The 18734-nt window shown below is 44.8% G+C and overlaps 1 protein-coding gene across 1 annotated transcript in view; it reads left to right on the top strand.

Moving 5' to 3' along the window:
- Window positions 1–2603: 2603 nt before the first annotated feature.
- The window catches only part of LOC134464071 (protein PHTF2-like), an 85059-nt gene continuing 68928 nt past the window's right edge, over window positions 2604–18734 (top strand). The window contains exons 1-2 of the mRNA XM_063217511.1: window positions 2604–3201; window positions 4305–4502. The gene's annotated coding sequence lies outside the window, so the exon portion shown is untranslated. The remainder of the gene's footprint in view (window positions 3202–4304; window positions 4503–18734) is intronic.

Raw genomic sequence — 18734 nt, 5'->3', positions numbered from 1 at the left:
AAAGTGTTGGCTTCCAAAATTAAATCAGTTCATGTACATATTATAGACAGTTACCATACACATTTTTGTGCAAATCAATGCACAGATATTGTGTTAACAACACCAAATATATTCATTGGTGGTTGGTCAACGTAATACCACTGAAATACTGTTTTTCGGGGATATAATAAACAGTATTCACTTGTTCTCTCAGTGGCAAAAATGTGTTAAATAACTCCCTTGAACTTGTGGGTAAACTTTAAATGTTTTTCTGAGATAAAAACAATTATATTTCTATGAAATAATCCATAATGTTGTATGACCCTTGTTTGGTCTTGGAGGGAAAATGTACACTGGATCCTTTCCGTAACTGCACAATGTTGCCATATGGCAACAAACCTAAAAGTACCCCTCCAAAAAAAATTGCAAATATGTCTTAAGAAGTTCATTTTATGTGACAAAAACCAAAGTAAGATTTTTTTCCATGATGGGATAATAACAGAGTTTATGCCAACATAATAGGTTTCTATGGGCACCTAACATGTCCAGGTTCCGGTCTGCCTAAAGGAGCGTGTCATAATGCTCCTAGAATGAATAGAACAGTCCTTAGGTCTGCCTAGGTCTGCCTAAAGGGGGATTCCCCCCCTCTCCCCCTTGCAATTATAGAACCCGGAAACAATGGGCCAACGGAACCTCTCTCTCTCTACTCTCTCTGATAAACCTGATGTACAAGATGTGCAAGTTCAAATATAGGCTATACTTGGCTGAGCTAGTGCGTTTCACCAGTAGCAGAAATTCATTAGAATTCATCAGAAGACTGCCACAGTGTCAGAAGGCTTTAAATACCACTGTGCAGCGCAAACTGTTGGGGGAAGAATAGGCCTACTGGGGACGGACGTCAACGCGCCTGATGGCTAACTGGACGCGAAGGTATAATCAAACATTTCAAAGAAGTGAGTTTTTAGGTTTAGAGGTTAGGGATAATGTTGGAGGAAGGGAGACATGGCATGAAGCTGACACAACGACAGTGCTCCCCTCCCGGAATGCACGCACGCTGCTCGGGTGGTCTCTCTCTCTCACTCGCGCTCTCTCACCCACTGTCGACGACAGAGTGCGTTGCCCAACTACGAAAAATGAGGCTATATAGTAGCGGCACCACGAAGCATGGAGTTGATTTTTCCACGAGAATGGGCTTGTGTGTGTGTGCGCGTGTGTGTGCGTTGAACTAGCCTAATATTTGAAACAGGGATTTTAAATTAAATTAAAATAAATTGATCGCCCAACCTAGTTAACTACACCCAAGTTTGTTGATCGCTTTATTTCTCAATTGGTTTTGTACATTTCTCGAATCTCTCTCGCAATTTGCAAAACACAATATTCATTCTCAAAACAGCTTTAACAAATGGCAAAACACCGTGGATGACCTGCAAAACCGAGTCTCTTACTCAAAGTTTTTGTGTCAATGAACGTATCAGTGCCAGCAGAATGGTTAGTCATTGTGTAATAGTGTGGTCCGTGTATGGACAAGCTAGTCAAATCGCTTTGTCATGTTGTCAACTGAATAGTACACTCTTGAGGATCTTTTCTGAATCAAAATGATGTTAGATTAGATGGGAAATGTTGTAAATTCGACTTTATATTACATTGATCAGATAAGATTGTCCTAGATATACATTTAGACTATGACTATTTATTGACAGGTTTTCTCACTGCAAAATAGGAAAAATAGCAAACTCTAGTTGAGGTGTCAAAATGCGCCCTCTACCATCCCTTTTTACTTGTCTTGCAAGCCCATGTGAAAAAAAATTTAGAACTGTAAAGCAAAATAAATTTGAAACAATACACTGATAATGTATAAAGTGCACTTACTGTCTTGTGAAATTCTAGGGAAATATTGTAATTTTGCGTGGAGCGTAATTATAAAGGGCACGTGAGGCATAGAGTAATATAACGCAGTACAGTGCCTATTGTATTGCATACCTGTGTTCTCTACCCCTTCTATTGCCTTTGATTAGAGAGAGTCAATATTTACCTGTGAGCAATTTACCAATTCAGATCATATTTATAGATACAAATCCAATGGAATTTATACAGTGCTTATCACATTATGACAGCTTGATAAGTCATTTTGCATGTCAAGACTTAAACTATGACAGGGCCTAAATGTTTTGGGGGGTGAGATAGTTTTGTGTATTCAGTGACTGACAATGCTTTTTGAGTGATATGACAAAAGCAACTGATAATGTATGAAAAAGCTGAGAATTGTACACAACCATCTGCATGGTGATTAAAGCATTTGCTAAATGTTCTGAGAATGATTATTCTGTTGTGAGAAATGTAGGCCTACAAAACCAATTGAGAAGAAATATGCACCCGTGCGTAATTGGTGATGCGCTTCTACTCTAGCCATGTCGGTAGCCAGTGAGAGCAAAGCTGGTCGTAATTATCCAGTAAACGGATTGGAGGTCGGCTAGAGAAAGGGAGAGACCAACAAAACCGTTCAGCCAAATCTCTCACAGCAGCATCTGTCAGACTAGGCAATCAAATAACCGCGACCGTACCTAGTCCTTTTACCTGCTCAAAAAGCGGACCCAAAGAAATTTCACAGGTAAGAGGAATCCGATTTTAATAAATTTCACGAACCAGCCGGAAAACCCCAATAACGCGAGCAGCCCGCCGTTACATACACAGCAGTGACCCAGACAGGATTTCCAGCGCTCAGTTTATTCTTCACCCATCTGCACGCTATTTTGAGCAGTCTTCGTGGTAAATCGCCGGTGCATGCTCTAGTTCTACGCTCCCGAAATGATTTATTTGTTTTATTTGGAGAACTGAGGTGATTTGCTGGTGCCTCTGCGAGACGAGGGACTAGTCTAGCACCACCAGACCTCAAAGGAGTGTCGATGCCGTGCAAATGTTGGACTCTGTCGTGCGAGGTAGTAGTATGAGAAATCCATTAGGTTCAGCGGGTGACTGTTTTCTCTTCTCGCTCGAGTCCTCCCTCGCTGCTGAAAGCCGGGCCGAACTCTGTCTCCCGGTTATTGGCGACACGTGAGAGCAGGCAGGCAGACACCACCAGCTCGCTCGGGCTGTGTGTATGCCTCCGGGTGCAGCTAGCGACCTCTTGAAATCAATCTCATAACGTTATAGCCTACCCACACAAACCTGCAACGACAACATCCTGCCCAGCTACACGGACGAACTGCCGCTGTGCAGCGCACTGTAAGACAAAGAGAGTCCTTTAAAAGTGTTTGATCGACATGTGTTGTCATAAAAACCTCAAAACGAATTGAATCAGTGGTATGGATCGGCTCAGCCATGACATTTCCATTAGCATAGATCGGGGTACGCTCCTAAATACTGTCATCGTTGCCCCGGCTACGTGTAATAACAAATATATTACCACTAAATTGCGTAATTAACAGTAACCTCGAGCTGATAGACATCGAGAGTCTTTTTCTTGATTTATTATCTGGTAAGGTAAAGGCATCGACCGGGGACGGATGCTGTGGTTCTACTTCAAAAATCAACACCTGTCTTTGTTTAGATACAACCGCTGTTGTCTCTCACACGACCAAACGGGGACTGTGTGTGTGTGTGTTTGATTGCTTGTTTATGTATGTCGGAACAGCCTGATCTCCAAAAATTCCGTGCTCCTGGACACGGATGTTAAGGACACAAAATCCGTGTCCAGGAGCACGGATTTTGCCAAAATTCCGTGCCCCTGGACACGGAATTGTTTTCCGTGCTCCTGGACACGGAATTGTTTTCCGTGCTCCTGGACACGGAAGTGCTTTCTATAGGCTATTACCACAGCACCGTGTAACTCTATCATTAGAAAATGCATACCAAATGCTAATTCTAACAAAATAATGCTATAGCAATTTAAGTTGTGCCCTGATCAAAACATTCCCTAACCTTAACCTGTCATTAAAGACATATTTTTGAGAAATATCTTTTACAGTTGGTTGCTAGGCAATTGAAATCATATAATGAATGAAAGAAAATTAGCTGTGCCCAGATCAAAACAATCCCTAACCCTAACCTGTCAGTAGGAAATGTTTTTTTAGAAAAAATATTTGAAATGAGAAAAATCCTGAGAAAACACAAGACTGTGGAAACATAGAGCTGTGGGATTAGCCTATAGAGGGAGCACTTCTCTGTGTCCATCATGGAAAACAATTCCGTGTCCAGGAGCACGGAAAACAATTCCGTGTCCAGGAGCACGGAATTTTGGCAAAGTCCGTGCTCCTGGACACGGATTTTGTGCCCTTAACATCCGTGTCCAGGAGCACAGAATTTTTGGAGATCATGTTGGTCGGAAGGTACGCCGCCAGGCCACCAAAGCTGCCCGCTCCTGCTGTCTGTCGCATGCCGTTATAACCGGAGCCGCGTGTGTCCATTACATCACTGCCATCAATCCCAGCTGTCCGCGAGCTTCAGCACAGCTCCGTTCGCCCTTGGCCGCCTGGCAGCGCGGGGAAGCATCTCTGCGAGCGAGCGGAGGACGCAACGCGACTTAGGTGAGGACACAGGGCCGATTTTCTGAGGTGGGGAGGCACACACACACACTCCCCAAATAGCACGGAACCCTTCCCAGGAGATAAGGCCCAAAACACACACGCACGCACGCACACACACACACACACACACACACACACACACACACACACACACACACACACACACACACAAGCGTCATGTTATCCTAGGTGCGTGCAGAGAGGATTGGGTGGGGGTTGATGGCTGGCTTGCCTGGGCACATTGACAACGGGGAGGAAAGGAGTAGGAGGTGGACGGACAGACAGAGAGAGATCATCAGAAAGAGAGAAAGATGGAGAGAGAGCGAGAAAGGGAGGGAGAGGGAGGGAGAGAGAGAGAGAGAGAGAGAGAGAGGGAGAGGGAGGGAGGTAGGGGAGAGAGGGAGGGAGAGGGAGGGAGGTAGGGAAAGAGAGAGAGGGAGAGAAAGGGAGGAAGGAAGGAAGGAAGGAAGGAGAGAGAGAGGGAGAGATGGAAGAAGGACGGTGGACATAAGCTTACAGAAGCGATAATCAGAGAGAGAGAGAGAGGGAGGAAAAGAGAGAGAACAGAACAGGAGAGGGAGAGAGGCTGATGGAGAGAGAGAGAGAGAGAAGGGGGAAGAGAGGGAGAGTGGGAGAGGGAGGAATAGAGAGAGAGAGAGAGAGAGAGAGAGAGAGAAGGATGAAGGGAAAGGGGGAGAGAGAGAGAGAGAGAGAGAGAGAGAGAACAGGAGAGAGAGGGAGAGAGCTCATGTATGTGGTCAGATAATGTGAAGGACAAACGCTGCAAACTGGGCTGCTGTTTCAATTTTCTGCGTGTGGGAATGTGTGTGTGTGTGTGTGTGTTTGTGTGTGTTAACTTACTAAGAATGCGTGTTCTGTGTTGGTGTTGAATTTGGTGTTGACTGCATGTGTGAGCGCACGAGAGTAGAGTAGAGTAGAGTAACTTTATTAATCCCCAGGGGGAAATTCAGGTATCCAGTAGCTTACATAAATACACAAATAAACAAATGCCCACATGGACATTTCAAGACACAAATAACACAGGAATAGTCAGGGAGGGTAAAATAAAAATAGAAATAGTAAAGATAAAGAATGTGAAAAAGTAATATGTAAAAAGGTAATTGTGCAAAAAGACATTCTGTGAGTTGGGATAGACCATGTGCAGAAAACATACTCTGTCAGTTAAGGTAGACAGTCTTAACATGACCAGTGTTGACAGATACATCTATGATATAGTATAGTATTGTAGGCAGTGTACAGAGTATGATAGGGGTGACTCACAATGTCACAGTAAAGTACAGGTAAGTGTATAGACAACCACGCGCACACTCACGCACTCACACACACACACACACACACACACACACACACACACACACACACACACACACACACACACACACACACACACACACACACACACAAAGAGGTTCCCAGTAACTGGGCCAGCTCTGCCAGATTACAGTCTTTGCTTGTGTCACGCACATGTTCCTAAGAATCTGTGTTCTGTGTGGGTGTGTGTGAGTGTGAGTGCGAAAGAGACAGTAGTCGGATGAGTGATTTTGTATGCGAAGGTTCACCAGGGTGAAGGAGCTGTTTTTTTTCCGTAAGGCTTTGCCTCTTCCAGACTGAATCACACACATTGTCTACATACACACACACACTGTCTACATATTATATTGTGAAATTACCATTTTTCTGTTCTCTGTTTACCAAATTATCTTTGTTCACAGCATCGGAGTATCTGCATAAATGTGCAGTTGGCAGCTGTCATAAATTCTTGAAAGAGGGAAGTCACTTGCACGCTAACCTTCTTGCTACTCAGACTCACGGTCAGGCCCCTGTTTCTCGAAAGCATTGTTGCTATAGAGCTGGGCGGTATACCGTTAAAAAACCGTGATAACGATTTTCACCTACACAAGGTTCACTTTTTGATGGGAGAAGGTTTTTTTTTAAATTATTATTCCAAAAAAGTGATTAAAATAGCAATGGAGATTCATTTAAATTCTGGATTTTATTTCATTTTTTTAAATAAAATTTTAGTCTTTTCTTCAGAAACATTGAGATGTGGGGGGAAAATCGCCGCTTATTTAAAAAAAAAAAAAAAAAACGTGCAGAGAACCGTGATATCAATTTTCATCAAGCAAACCGTGATACACATATTTTCCAGAACCGCCTAGCAACTTACTAGGTTTCCATTGGGAAATTGCATTACAACCATGTAAGTTGCTAACTTAGTTAGCAACGATGTTGTCGAGAAATGCACCCCAGGACGGGAGGGACAACAGAAAGCACGTCCATTGGTCCACTTCAGAACAACTAGGCAAGGAAAGACCGGAGAAATCTTTTTTTTGTTTTGTTATTTTATTGTGGTGCAAGCGTAATGATCAGCGTTTCGATCACAGTGCGTCTTCCTCAGAGTCAAACTGTTATAAGTTTGAGTCAAGATGACATGAACATGTTAAGTCAAGTTTATTGTCAAAAATCTCTGTAATAAGGGTTAACAAAGATTGAAATTGCGTCTGAATAGTCTCCAATGTGCAGTTAGACTAACATATGAATAAGACATTGACAACAATCACACACACACACACACACACACACACACACACACACACACACACACACACACACACACACACACACACACACACACACACTCGCACATCAACAGCAGTATTCTGGGAGAAGGAAGGTGTGTGTGTGTGTGTGTGTGTGTGTGTGTGTGTGTGTGTGTGTGTGTGTGTGTGTGTGTGTGTGTGTGTGCGCTCTTATGGGCATATGTGTGTGTTTTATTAAGGAGTTGAATTTGTGTGTCTTGGTGAGGTATTGCATGGGTATTTGTGTGTGAGGGGTTAGAGGAGTGTTTGTGCGTGATGGTTAGGAAATACACGCACATGGATGTGTGTGTGTGTGTCTGTGTGTGTGTGGGTGTGTGTGTGTGTGTGTGTGTGTATGTGTGTGTGTGTGTCTGTGTGTGTGGATGTTTCTATGTTTGTGTGTGTCAGTAAAAGAGAGACAGCAGGGATTTGGATTAGTTGGTTGTGTGTGTATGTGAGTGTGTGTGTGTGTTTTGGAGGGTTGGTGTTGGCGTGCGCGTGTGTTGACGTCGCGTTTCTCTGGTTATTGTGTGCGGTGACCTGACCACATAATAACTGTCTTTATCAGACGTGCTCACACACGGCCGCAGCTGAAAGGGTGGGACTCCCCTCTTTCCTCTCTCTCTCTCTTGCTCTGCCTCTCTTTCTCTCTCTCTTGCTTTGCTTTTCTGTCCCTTTCTTTCTCTCTCATTCTCTCGCTCTCTCTGTCCTTTTACACTGTTTCTCTCGCTTTCTCTGCCCCTTTCGTTCCCTCTTTCTCTTGCTGGGCTCTTTCTGCCTCTTTCTCTCTGTCCCTTTACACACACTCTCTCTCTCTCCCTCACTCTCTCTGTCCCTTTCTTTCTCTCTCTCTTCCTTTCCTTTCTTTCTCTCTTTCTCGCACTCTCTCATATACTCACTCATACATATATACAGGACATTGGCATGGGTGTGTGTGTGTGTGTGTGTGTGTGTGTGTGTGTGTGTGTGTGTGTGTGTGTGTGTGTGTGTGTGTGTGTGTGTGTGTGTGTGTGTGTGTGTGTGTGTGAATAGGAGTGTCGTAAGTGCAGCCTCCGGCTACATATGACTGAGTGTGAGTTGGCTGACATGCCGGTCTTGTCTACTATCAGCCTAGCCATGCGAGTGTGTGTGTGTGTGTGTGTGTGTGAGTGTGTGTGTGTGTGTGTGTGTGTGTTTGCGTGTGTGTTTGCGTGTGTGTGTGTGTGTGTGTGTACGTGCATGTGTGTGTGCGAGAGAGAGACTGTTTGACTACCCAGAGACTGCCACCCTAAGTGTTAGGGTGTGTGTATGTGTTGTGGGACCATAACGAGTCGTTGTAGGGTGTGTGTGTGTGTGTGTGTGTGTGTGTGTGTGTGTGTGTGTGTGTGTGTGTGTGTGTGTGTGTGTGAGAGAGAGACTGTTTGACTACCCAGAGACTGCCACCCTAAGTGTATGTGTTGTGGGACCATAACCAGTCGTTGTAGGGTGTGTGTGTGTGTGTGTGTGTGTGTGTGTGTGTGTGTGTGTGTGTGTGTGTGTGTGTGTGAGAGAGAGAGGGGGACTGTAGTATGGTTTTGGTAATAAGCTGTGGGCTGCCTTTGTGGGATTTGGGTTTGTAAATAAGTTGCACGTCTAGTCTGCAGCTGTGTGTGTGTGTGTGTGTGTGTGTGTGTGTGTGTGTGTGTGTGTGTGTGTGTGAGTGACGGAGAGTATCCGGTCTGGTTGGTAATAATGACCGCTTTGTGCCCCAAACTGTGTGTGTACGTGCGTGCACACGTGTGTGTGTGTGTGTGTGTGTGTGTGTGTGTGTGTGTGTGTGTGTGTGTGTGTGTGTGTGTGTGCGCGTGCGCGCGCATGTGCGTGTCAGACAGGCCCCCATCACATTCTGCTTCCACCCAGAGCAGGGTTGCTAGGCAGCAGCACACGTGTGTTCTTCTCCGTGTCTGTTCTGACTGGTGTGCATGCAGGGAACATGCAGCATAATGCACTAATCACACACACACACACACGCACACACAGGCACACCAGGGATGGAAATAAACACCCGTCCACCTGCCAATGACAGGTACATTTCAGTGGTGACTGGTACATTTTTCAACCCACCAGTCACTTTGACAGGTGAAAACTTTCACCTCCACTCGAGCTATGAATAGCCTGAGTGTCCAAGCGATTTTTTTTTTGTCCAATGGAATTTGCCATTCTTCACCCTAGAATTGATTAGAATGCAGGAAATTGTATCTAAAAATTCAAAAACTTCTGGGGGAAGATCCCCAGACCCCCAACCATGTAATAAGTCCTCCTTTCTGGTGTTGAGGACATGGTCAACCAAATGCAGACATTTAGATATATAATCATGATAATAATTCCAATAATAATAGTTTTACTACTTATAATAATTAACTGATTTCCACTACTATTGTTATTATTAAATGAGTTGACTGGTAAAAACGGCGAGTGACTGGTAGATTTTGAAATCTACCTGCCACAGTGACTGGTGGGGAAAAAACATAAGTTCCACCCCTCACACACACACACACACACACACACACACACACACACACACACACACACACACACACACACACACACACACACACACACACAATAACAGTAATTTCTCTATTAATGATTGTAGGTTCAATGTCATGCACGTGACATTTTATGACATTACATGACATGACATGACATGACATAACATGACATTACATGATATAGTATTATATGACATTACAGTGCACTTAGCTATTGCCTTTATCCTAAACAGCTGACGGTTATTGAGGTACAGGGTACTGGTTACAGCCCCTGGAGCAGTGTAGTGTTAGGTGCAGAGGACAGCTCTGTAGCCACGGATGACATGGGACTCGAAGTATCTCACTTGAGCACACGCGTGCAAGCACACACACACACACACACACACACACACACACACACACACACACACACACACACACACACACACACACACACACACACACACACTAATTCACACACACACACACACACACACACACACACACACACACACACACACACACACACACACACACACACACACACACACACACACACACACACTCTCTCTCCCCACACACAGCTCTACTGTCAGACTGCCTCTCTGCTCATGTATGTGTGATAAGTTAAAAGCAGAAATGGAATTTCAATAGTCTGCACTGCAGTGCAATGTGCTGCGCTGGCTTGTATGCTGCATGTGTAATCACTGGTGACAAACGGCAAACACTTTCACTCATCAGCATGATGACTGAGTGTGAGTGCAGCATATTCCCTCAGCCATGCTCAGACACAATAGTGTTGTCTGGTGCAATGGTTTTCAACTTTTTTTGAGCCAAGGCGCATCTTCTTCGAGGACAAAGTGCCAAGGCACACCGCCAATTGTAAATGTTAACCGAAAATAAAACCCTATTGCCTAGATCAACAATGTACCGTCATTCTATCATTTTCCACGGCACATCAGATGATCTCTCATGGAACACTAATGTTCCTTCCTCGGCACTGCGGATGAAAAACACTGGTAAAGCCATATTGTGTATGTAAGTGCAGCTTTTTTATTGCTCCCAAACCTTTTCTGCTACGCCCCTCTCTCTAGGTCGTCCTCAGACGAGCCTTCCATCGTTGCTTCCAGTCATCCCGATTCTCCATACATCTCTTCAGTTCACCTGTACTATGGGTTTCTGCGTCCGTCTTGAGTATGTCCACATATGTTAAGCCAGGCTCAAACTACACGACTAGCGATTGTGTGTCCGATTTTGGCGTCGGGGTGCACCGCACACTAGAAGAGAATCGCAACTGTCAATCTTGTCGCTGCTCGCAGCCACCGAGACAATGCCCGACGTTCTATTTCCAGTCGCAAATATCAAACACTGTTTGATTTCTACGATTTGCGATCGGCGACTCTTTGAGCTGCCAAAGTTCTATCTTAGAACGTCGCTCACGACGAGGAAATCTTCCCCGACAATCGCTTGCGATGGTCCTGGGGGGTAACGTTCCAGCGATTGTCGTAAGGGGGGTTTTCAGCCGAGAATCGGCGCGATAGTCGTTTAGTTTGAGCCAGGCTTTAGCCCCCCTTTGGACCTAAGAATATTTGCGCGACCCCCCCACATGCGAAAAAAAAATTGTCCATTATTTTTCTATTCTTTACGTCTACATGCGCAGTAGTCAGCAATGCATTTTGGGATGGAAATGTTGCATGATGGTTAGAAATCGCGTTCGACTTGACCAAATGTACTACTGATGTTTAGGGATGGGATATCGGTATCGGTGTATCGGTGTATCGGTATCGGGTTCAGATATCAACATATTTTCAGAGATCGGATCGGATCGGAATTTTCCCAAAGTATCGGAATTTTCAAAGGACTGATATTGAGCCAGGTGTAATGTTAATTTGAAGTCATAACACTTGCATATTAGTTTTCAGGATGGGATTGTTACGTTTTTACTTGATACTTTCACTTATGAATTGGTTTCCTGTTCTTCTGACTTCCTTTTCTGACCAAATAGTCATCTTTGGCCTACCTCAAGTTGAAATTCATGCATATATGAGGTTTTGGTATTGGATCGGAGTAGTATCGGTATCGGCAGATATCCAAATTTAGATATCGGGATCGGATCGGAAAGGAAAAAATGTGTATCGGTGCATCCCTACTGATGTTACAAAGACATGACGTGTCAAATGGTCCCAAACACTGACTGTGTCAAAAAGTTTGCAGACTGACCATGCAATCCCTGCAGTTGCTTACAGTATGTGTTGTAATTATTTTTCTTTTAAGCAGCACACTTCAAAATATATCTTTTACTCCTGATGCAGTCCAAGTGTGCGTGTGCGTGTGCGTGTGCGTGTGCGTGTGCGTGTGCGTGCGTGCGTGCGTGCGTGTGTGTGTGTGTGTGTGTGTGTGTGTGTGTGAGAGAGAGAGAGAGAAAGAGAGAGAGGCGAGAAGAGAGACTGTGCGTGTGTCAGCATGTGCCTGTCCACTCAACTCTTTGACCCTACTCAAATGGAATAGCTCTAGCTGAGGTTATGACGGGTCAAGACAGGCTGTCCATCTCAGGTTGCAGTGCAGCTAAGGCAGTGAGTGCCACCTCTGAGAGACATACTCTGCATCTAAAGGCAGGCTCAAACAACACAACTATCGGCACGATTCTCGACTGAAAACTCCCCTTACGACAGTCGGTGGTACATTACCCCCCAGGACCATCGCAAGCAATTGTCGGGCAAGATTTCCTCGTCGTGTGTGACGTTCTAAGCTCAAGTAGTCGCTGATCGCAAATCGTAGAAATCAAACACTGTTAAGACTGCAGTGGACATATTCAGAACCATTAGGCTACAATACATTACTAAGGTTGCAGTGTCAACACTTGAATACACCATTGCAAGACATGCTGTGTGTATCTCAGCCTGCAGTACACTAGTCACAAGTGCAAGACATGCTGTCCTAAGGTTGCAGTTCACAAGTCACAACTGTAAGACATGATGTCTAAGATTGCGGTCACCACCACTGCACTGTAGAACATGTTCTGCATCTAAGATGGCAGCGAGTGGACACTTGACCACTGAAGACATGCTGTCTAGCTAAGACTGCAGTGGACAGTCTTACAACCATCACATTACATTAGGGCTGCACGATTATGGAAAAAATCATAATCACGATTATTTTGATCAAAATCACGATTCCGATTATAATCACGATTACGAAGGCAACATTACTTAGCTTATTTCGTTTGTGTTAGCATGCTAACTAGCGATTTCTTAGACCAGAAATAACGCTGTTTCTCTTCATAACTACATGGCTTTCCATAATCACAAACGGTTGCTGGTCAAAGCACATAGTTTCAAAACACTCTCAGAGACCCCAGCCCAGCATCAAGCAATGGCTGGTTTAATGTTTGAATTCCTCATATATAGCCACCATTAGGATGAAACAACTCCCCTCCTCTTCCCAGCAGTGAGTGCACTGACACAGAGATTTCCGTCTTCCTTGTCAAAATGCTGCCACCCGCCCCCTCTCAGCACTGTCTGCTTACCGTTGTCAACAATATTACAATTGGCTGAAATGTCTTTATGCTGAGAACGTGCGAGCAGTGCACAAGTCTGCAGGTGCATGCAGCTTAGATGGAACACTGAATTTCCTCCCATAAAATCGTGATTTTCATGTTTTATAATCGTGGTGGCCAAAATCGCGATTTTGATTGAAATTCGATTAATTGTGCAGCCCTACATTACATTACTAAGGTTGCAGTGTCACTATTGCAAGGCATGCTGTATAGCCCAGGTTGCAGTGCACAAGTCACCACTACAAGACATGCTGTATAGCCCAGCCAGGTTACAGTGCACAAGTCACCACTACAAGACATGATGTTCTAAGATCGCAGTGGATAGTTTACCACTGCAAGATATGATTGTCTAAGATTGCAGTGGATAATTCACCACTGCAAGACATGCTGTTCTAAGATTGCAGTGGACAGTTTACCAGTAGAAAACATGCTGTTCTAAGATCACAGTGGATAATTCACCACTGTAAGACATGCTGTCCAGCTAAGATCGCAGTGGATAATTCGCCACTGCAAGATATGATTGTCTAAGATCGCAGTGGACAGTTCACCACTGCAAGACATGCTGGCCAGCTTGTGCACAAGTCAGGGTGCATTTCTCGAATCCATAGTTGCTGACTATGTTAGCTACTTTTTAGTTTGCAATGCAGTTTCCCATTGACGACTACAGTATGCAAGTTGCTAACTGGCTAACAACTACGCTTTTGAGAAACGCACAGCAGAACTGCAAGACATATTGTACAGCTAAGGTTGCAGGGAGTGGACAGGCCACCACTGCAAGGACGAGCCTACAATAGGGCCATCTCTCCTTCCTCCCCACGATCTCAAATTCTGTCTCTGTCTCTACGTTACACTCTTCACCCTCTCTACACTCTCGGCTTGATCTATCTATCTATCTATCTATCTGTCCGTCTGTCTGTCTGTCTGTCTGTCTGTCTGTCTGTCTGTCTGTCTATCTATCTATCTATCTATTTACAGTAGCTGTCTATCTAGCTATCTAGCTGTCTGTCTGTTTCTCTCTCTCGTTCTCTTGCTCTCTGTCTCACACACACTTATCCCACAGAGTCTTAATACCTTGTCAATTAATTACAACACTGCTCTGACCTGCTGCACACCTGTGTGTGTGTGTGCGCGTGCGTGTGCGTGCGTCTGCGCGTGCATGCGTCTGTTCCATAAGTCTCCCAGGCTAGAGGTCCCACAGGGGAGCTGTATCCTTGGTAACCAAAAACAGACACTCAAGATGTCTCCAACCTGAGCGACTCCTGCGTGCCTGTGTGTGTGCTCACGGTATTTCTGTGTGTGGGGCATAACTTTTCCAATGTTTTGGGATTACATTTGGAGTATTCTTTTATATAATATGTTATAATATATGGGGCAGCCGAGGCCTAGTGGTTAAGGAGGATAAGGAATAGCCTGCACTTGACATACTTGAAAATCGCTTTGGATAAAATAAAAAAACGTCAGCCTAGTGTAACGTAATATGTAATAATGTAATATGTAAATAATCCCATGGCCCTCATCAGAATGGCCAGGATCTCAAAAAGGGCTGAACAAAAAAAAAATGATTCATCATCGGGTACTGACAAGTCAAGGGTAGCGTGAGCAACACAGCCGGATTTTTCCTTCGTCGGTATTATTGATGCTGGATGCTGCGTATACGCTACATTGACTCAGGTGCCTGAAGCTACATGGACACAGTATTCACAGAGATTCTTTAAAGGCCAACTTCCGATAAAACTCAGTTTTACTCACTCCTTTCGAAGATCGGACGGTCACCCCAAGTTAAACTCACTTGCAAGGCTCTCATAGCGGTGCGTCAACTCTCCTGGCTATGTTTCCCGGTGTTTCCCAATTTACATAAATAATGCAGAGAAACGAGCGAATCACGAAAGCCTTTCTGTGTTTCGTCACGTCGAAAGAAGGCGTTGCCCACAAAGGTTTATATCGACCCATTTATCTAAAAACATGTCGAGTAATTTTTTTCTGCTTGTTTTCAAAACAAGCAACGTCTGATGGCCCGAAACATAGCTTAGCTTAGCTATCAGCTGGTTGCTACTCTCAGGTACACACACAGCACAAAGCCTCATACATAAAGCCTGCTCACTCCGGTTGCTCCGTGCCTGCAGCTCGCCTAGGGGTCGCTGTCGAAAGAGCACAGCCCTGAATGGAGCCTGCACGCCTCCGTTGGCGCCCCTATAGTGCAGTACCACCCGGGGAAGTGGCGACTCTGTTTCCCATTACATTCTCTCCAAGAACTGGAGGACTGAGCCAATCAGAGACGCGTTTCTTTGAGAGCAGGAGGAGTGAGCCAATCAGAGACGCATTTCCACGAGAAACACGGAACACTCTCTCGTTTCTCCACAAGCCACCTTGCCAGCTTGCAAAAACGTCTTGAAACAAAGCAACCAGAACGTTTTTTAAAACAGGACCAACGCGTAACACATTCAATAACAATTGGGAACACGGCAATATTAATTAAATGACGTTGAGAGGCCATCTTTAAGTATATAGAGATATGCCAATGTAATAGGTTGCTATGGGCACCTAACACGACCAGGTTCCGGTCTGCCTAAAGGGCCGTGTCATAATACTCCTAGCATTGAATAGAACAGTCCTTAGGTCTGCCTAGGTCTGCCTAAAGGGGGATGTCCCCCCCTCCCCCTTGCAATAATAGAACCCGGAAACAATGGGCCAATGGAACCTCTCTCTCTCTACTCTCTCTGGTATTCAGACTCGTGAATGGGGCATGTTACAGCTGAATAGATTCTAATGAAAGATAAGGGTCTGAGCTTTTACGTGTAGCTTATGACATGTTTTCGTGTGTTTCGGAGGCTGAGACATTTAGGTATTTATAGGCTGAGGGCAAATTTTCCCAAAGGCGTTTTTTTCCCCAAAGTCCTTGCTGGGTTAACCGGTATTGGTTTAGTCAATTTGGTTTGGGATTTTTTTTTTTTTTTTGTAGTGATGTTTTTGTTTACCGGCTTGGGTCTCCTGAGTTTGCTTTAAAGTACACACAAGCCCCACTGTCCCTTTCACTTAACTGTAAATACACTACACACACACACACACACACACACACACACACACACACACACACACACACACACACACACACACACACACACACACACACACACACACACACACACTCTGTGACTGGGAGAAGCTAAATGGGAGGCTCAGCTCCACATTTAAGCGCAGCCCTGGCCGGGCGGCCGTCTGATTAGAGTGTGTGACTGCCTGGTGGCTAAATACTCTTATGTAACAGCCATCACGAAGGAGAGGAGAGGAGAGAGGGATGAGAGGAGAGGAGAGGAGAGAGGGATGAGACGGGATTACAGTACAGACCCTGCCTCTCGCTTTCTCTGTCTCTCTCACACACACACACACACTCACTCACTCACTCACTCACTCACTCACACACTCACTCACTTAAACACACACACACACTCACTCTCCCTCTCACGGGCACCCCGCCCCTCGTCTGTTTCTGTCTCCATCTTTCTCACTCTCTCTCTCTCTTTCTCTCTCTCTCTCTCTCTCTCTTTCTCTCTCTCTCTCTCTCTCTCTCTCTCTCTCTCTCTCTCTCTCTCTCTCTCTCTCTCTCTCTCTCTCTCCATCTTTCTCAATCTCTGTCTGTCTGTACGTCTCTCTCTCTCACGCACGCTTTTATCCACAGCGACTTACAATTGTTTACAGGGTATTGGTTACGGTCCTTGTAGCAATGTGGGGTTAGTTGCCTTTGTCAAGGGTACTTCAGCCATGGATGGAGGTGTAGGGATGGGATTCGAACCTGTAACCCTCTAATCGTAAGACCTAGGCCACCACTGCCTCTGATCTCAGAGTGTGGCGTGTTAAAATGAGGAAATGACTGAGAATCGTCTAGTCAGGTTAAGAGCTTGGCAGTTGAACAGGGGTGTGTAGCTAGACTCTTTAAAGCCACTGTATGTGTTTTTTCTCTCTCTTCATAATCCACTTTTTTGGCTGGCGCGACTTGCACTCTGGTGTGACTTATAGTCAGAAAAATACAGTACTTGCGCTGGGTTAGTGTATGCAGAGTTACCTGTACCTGTCCTGAGCACCTGGTTTATAGGCATGTGGCGTCATTAAATGAAACCTGTTTACAGTGTTGCCAAATTGTCCGGTTTCTCGACCAATTGGGCTGCTTAGGAGGACCGTCTGCGGGGAGAAAAAGAAAAAACCTATTGGGCAGGTTTTCCTGTAGATTGATGATCATAGAGCAATCAATGTAACTTTGGTCAAATTGGGCTGGATTTGGGGCATTCAGGCAAGTTTTTGAGCAATGTTTCTGGAAAACATTTGGCAACATTGGACGTGACCTTGACCAGAACTCCTTGGGAGTGTTTACTAGGCAGAAAGTCAGTCAGTCACATAATGTGTCTACACACACACACACACACACACACACACACACTCGCACATGCTGTGTATGCTTGTATTTGAGAGAGAATTTGTCTGTTTTTGGGTGGAGTTTTTTCATGTGTCACTGAAGTGTTCACAATGTGAGTTTGTAAGATATTGCCTCCAGCACTAACACACACACACACACACACACACACACACACACACACACACACACACACACACACACACACACACACACACACACACACACACACACACACACACACACACACACACACACACACTTTTCTGATAACTACTCCCGATGAGGACCCATTGCCTGCCATGGTAATATTGTATAATTATATATATTAAAGAATGCCACACTGGGTCCAGACGAAACCCCAAGCTGTCATTAGAGAAATGCTTTTGCTGAGGTCATCGGTTTAAAGTATAAAAAGAAATAAAAATAATGACCCACTCAACAAGGTGCCTTACTCAAGAGCACTTCAGCCATGGAGTGGGGGGGGTGGATGGAAGAGATACTCGTCCATTAGGCTATAGCTGCCTGAGTAGAGTAGAGTAGAGTAGAGTAGAATGGAGTACAGTAGAGTAGAATGGAGTACAGTAGAGTAGAATGGAGTAGAGTAGAATGGAGTAGAGTAGAATGGAGTAGAGTAGAGTAGAATGGAGTAGAGTAGAGTAGAATGGAGTAGAGTAGAGTAGAATGGAGTAGAGTAGAATGGAGCACAGTAGAGTAGAACGGAGTAGAGTAGAGTAGAATGGAGCACAGTAGAGTAGAATGGAGCACAGTAGAGTAGAATGGAGTAGAGTAGAGTAGAATGGAGTAGAGTAGAATGGAGCACAGTAGAGTAGAATGGAGTAGAGTAGAGTAGAATGGAGTAGAGTAGAATGGAGTACAGTAGAGTAGAATGGAGCAGAGTACAGTAGAATGGAGCACAGTAGAGTAGAATGGAGTAGAGTAGAATGGAGTAGAGTAGAATGGAGTAGAGTAGAATGGAGTACAGTAGAGTAGAATGGAGTAGAGTAGAATGGAGTAGAGTAGAGTAGAGTAGAATGGAGTACAGTAGAGTAGAGTAGAGTAGAATGGAGTGCAGTAGAGTTGAATGGAGCACAGTAGAGTAGAGTGGAGTAGAGTACAGTAGAGTAGAATGGAGCACAGTAGAGTGGAATGGAGTAGAGTAGAATGTAGGCTATGGCTGCC

Source organism: Engraulis encrasicolus, chromosome 15 (assembly GCF_034702125.1).
Source record: "Engraulis encrasicolus isolate BLACKSEA-1 chromosome 15, IST_EnEncr_1.0, whole genome shotgun sequence".
NCBI classification, from domain to species: Eukaryota; Metazoa; Chordata; class Actinopteri; order Clupeiformes; family Engraulidae; genus Engraulis; species Engraulis encrasicolus.
This window is presented reverse-complemented; position numbering and strand designations above follow the sequence as displayed.